Source organism: Sus scrofa, chromosome 7 (assembly GCF_000003025.6).
Source record: "Sus scrofa isolate TJ Tabasco breed Duroc chromosome 7, Sscrofa11.1, whole genome shotgun sequence".
Lineage (NCBI taxonomy): Eukaryota > Metazoa > Chordata > Mammalia > Artiodactyla > Suidae > Sus > Sus scrofa.
In genome coordinates this window covers 23,144,677-23,148,833 of record NC_010449.5, presented here as the reverse complement: position 1 = coordinate 23,148,833, position 4,157 = coordinate 23,144,677, and positions in this window count along the sequence as shown.

The window sequence follows — 4,157 nt, the reverse complement described above, 5'->3', positions numbered from 1 at the left end:
CCCCCGGTGTATTTGGAATTTTTTGTCTTTTTAGGGCCACACCTGTGGCATATGGAGGTTCCCAGGCTAAGGGTCGAATTGGAACTGTAGCCACTGGCCTATACCACAGCCACAGCAATGCCAGGTCCGAGCCACGTCTGCAACCTACACCACAGCTCACGGCAATACTAGATCCTTAAAACCACTGAGCAAGGCTGGGCATCGAACTCGTAACCTCATGGATGCTAATCAGATTCGATTCTGCTGAGCATGATGGGAACTCCTGGACTCTTTACTGTTACTTAGCTGCGCTTGAGGTTACATTAATATAAACCTCTGTGGAATGTAGTTTTCAATACTTTGTTGGTATTAAATACTGGTGAAGGGAGTTCCTGTCGTGGCACACAGAAAAGAATCCGACTAGGAACCATGAGGTTGTGGGTTTGAGCCCTGGTCTCGCTCAGTGAGTTAAGGATCCAGCGTTGCTGTGAGCGGTGGTGTAGGTCGCAGACATGGCTCAGATCTGGCGTTGCTATGGCCGTGGTGTAGGCCAGCAGCTGTAGCTCCAATTAGACCCCCAGCCTGGGAACTATATGCTGTGTGTGTAGCCCTAAAAAGGGAAGAAAAAACTGGTGAAGGAGTGCTGTGAATATGAAACACCGCAGGGTACAGGGGGGCTCCCGTGTTGTGAGACACTGGGGATCCAGAACTCACAGATTGGCTGAGATGCAGGAGGTTCAGACACATGGATTCTAGCTGATCTGCCAGCCTGCAGAGTAGCTTAGGGAAGGAATTTAAACGAGGGTTAGAAAGCAGAAGATGGAGAGGATTAAATAGTTAAGTTCTGCTATTATGCAATTAGAAATCAGTAGGTTACGTTTTATGGGGAAAGGGAGCATATTGAGGCCAGAGTTGAGAAGAGTGGTTTCCAACCTTTTAGCGTTCCATCAGAATCATCCGAAGGGCTTTGTTTTTTCATTCCCACTGTGGTGGAATGGAGCAATGGGATAGGTAGCGTCTTGGGAGCACTGGGACACATATTCAGTCCCCAGACCAGGCTGGCACAGTGGGTTAAGGATCCGGTGTTGCCACAGCTGTGGCTTAGGTCGCAACAGCACTTGGGATCTGATCCCTGGCCTGGGAACTCCATATGCTGCGGGGGCAGCCAAAAAAAGGGAAAATTCACTGTCCCTAGAACGTGTTTCTAGGCTGTTGTTTCTAGGATTGGCCACAAGACGGCAGTAACTTCCTAAATTCCACAAGCCCAACCCACACTTAGTAAAGCCGATTGCCGGCAGCTGCAGCTTAGATCGCAACAGCAGCTTGTATCTGATACCTGGCCGGGTAACGGCTAACTCCATATGCCAAAGGGAGGCCAAAAAAAGGAAAAAAAGAAAAATTTCACTGTTCCTAGAACACGTTTCTTGGCTGTTGTTTCTAGGATTGGCCACAAGAGGGCAGCAACTTCCTAAAGTCACAAACCGAACCTACACTTAAAGCCAGTGGGGCAGATTTTATCTTCCCTTTGCCCCATTTCGCCAAAGAGGGTGTCCAGTTAGCCTGCTGTTCCTCTCTGCACTGGGAGAGCGCCTGAGAAGACATAATCTAAAGGCCAAGCTAAGGAGGTGAAATAACGAAGTACACAGCTCAAGTGAAAAGTTTAGAAAAAAATTTAAAAATTCTTTAACTTGCATTTCCTTCCTTCTGGATCCATCTATTGCCTGCTTCATACTTTCCTCCCTTCATCTGCAACAGGCCACAAGAACCTTTAAAGAGAGCTTAGTTTTTTCTATTTTACTTTAAAAATGAGTTCAGGAGTTGCCATCGTGGCTCAGTGGTTAACAAATCCGACTAAGAACCATGAGGTTGCGGGTTCGATCCCTGGCCTGGGAACTCCAGGCCTTGCTTAGTGGGTTAAGGATTGGGCATTGCCATGAGCTGTGGTGTAGGTCACAGACGTGGCTCAGATCCCACGTGGCTGTGGCTCTGGCATAGGCCGGCAGCTATAACTCTGATTAGACCCCTAGCCTGGGAACCTGCATGTGCTGTGTGGCCATAGAAAAGACAAAAAAAAAAAAAAAAGTTCAGTAATTTTCCTTTCAAATTCTTCATGAAAATCCAAAATAAACTGTTACTTAGGTTTTCTTTATTTTGGGGGCATAGGGGGAGAGGCTGAGCATCTCTTCCATTTCACTGTACCCATCAACTCATTTCTGTTCTTCACCACGCCCTCGCGACTGCTTCAGTTGGCCTGTTCTTTCTCTTTCCATTTCCACTCCCATCCCCCAAATCCACTTCGAACTTTTGACACTGTCAGCTTTCCCAAGCACACCAGTCCAATCTCCAATTCTCAATCACCATTATGTTGTTTCTCCCATTCCTGCTCCCTGGCAGTAAACCTAACATTGAAAGATCAGGAAATCCTACCACCCTGGCGCAGTGTAAATTATTAGCACCAACTCAACATTTACCGCTGCCTGGCAAACTTCTGAACTCCTCTTGATTCGCCGGCACCAAACCTCCTGGGAAAGTGAGCCCCCTGGAGTGCTTGCACTTCTCTTTGGCTGAAAATCAGTCTACATTATTTTCTTTCCTTTCGGAGAGGAAGGGGAGTATTTCCTCCTTCCCAAGAGAATATCTAACGCCCCTCCTGACCTTGCTCCCTGCCCCCTCCATTCTTCATCCAGCAGCCAATTCTGTGAAAATGAAAACTAGGTCAATCACACTCCGGCAGAGACACCGAGGGCCCCCTATTGCTCCCGGGATCATAGCCCAACTCCCTATCAAGGTTTACAAGGCCCTGTGGGTCCTGGCTCCTGCTCAGGCTCCAAGCTCAAGCTAGGTTCCATGTTCTAAGCTTAAGCCAAGTCAAACTTTTTCCAGCTTCTGGGCCTTTGCCCATTCTGGTCCCTTCCCCAAAGGCTCTTTCTCACTTATCTAGTCAGTTCCTTCTCCATCTAAAGGCTTTGGCTTTAATGTTACTTCCTCTGAGGAGTTCCCTTGTGTCTCAGCAAACCTGACTAGCATCCATGAGATGCAGGGTCAATCCCTGGCCTCGCTCAGTAGGTCAAGGCTCCAGCATTGCCGTGAGCTGTGGTGCAGGTTGCAGACGTGGCTTGGATCCTTTGCTGCTGTGACTGTGGTGTAGGCCAGCAGCTCAGCTCTGACTGACCCCTAGTCTGGGAGCTTCTTCATGCCAAAGTTGCGGCCCTAAAACAAAAAACAAAAAAACTGTGGGAAATGTAAAATTTTAGTATTCATTTTACAAGTAACATTCCTGTATATCTGATGTATCATCTCATCTAAACAAGTGAACTGAAAATGTTAAGTGTAAAGTATAGAGTGTAACATGAAATACATGTTAACAAAAGCAGAAGAATTTACAGTCCTTTACAAATGGTTATATATCTAATCCCTGAATAACCTGGTGAGGTTGGATCACCTCCATGTTACAGATGAGCAAACAGGTACCAAGAGGTTAAGTCCAAGGTCATACCATTAGTAGTGGACTTGAAGCCTGCTGCCTCTGTTCTGGACCCACTTCATCAAATCGTGGAGATTACTTTTACATGTAGCACTGAACTTGGCACAAGACCCTTGCTTTTCTCCCTCACATTCCAAAGGGTGTTCCTCTAATTTGGAAATGTACCAGTGGAACCTCTGCAACTACGTCCACACCAAACCTACACTTTCTTTTTTAATTTTGTGATTTTTATTTTTTCCATTATAGTTGATTTACCAAACCTTCACTTTCAATATAAACCTCATACCTGAGGTCCAATATTATTTGGCCAAAAAATAACTCCAAAATTAGCTGTCCCGCCTCAGGTTTTTTTTTTTTTTTTTGCTATGCCCATGACAAGTTCTGCAGCCAGGGACTGAACCCAAATGACCGCAGTGACCCAAGCCACAACAGTAACAATGCCAGATCCTTAACTATTAGGCCACCAGGGAACTCCCAGCTCAGTAAGTCTTCAACATTCTTCATACTCACCTGGAATTGGATTATTGTCTCTCTCCAACTCCCACCTGGCTCTTTCCATTTGTCCTTTCCTTTCCATCCCGCTCTCATATCCTAACTCAGGATTTATTACCCTATCACCACAGAGGATGTCTCTATGGTCCACCTCACCCTTCACACCTGAAATCACCACCAACCACTTGGGGTTTTACTTTCC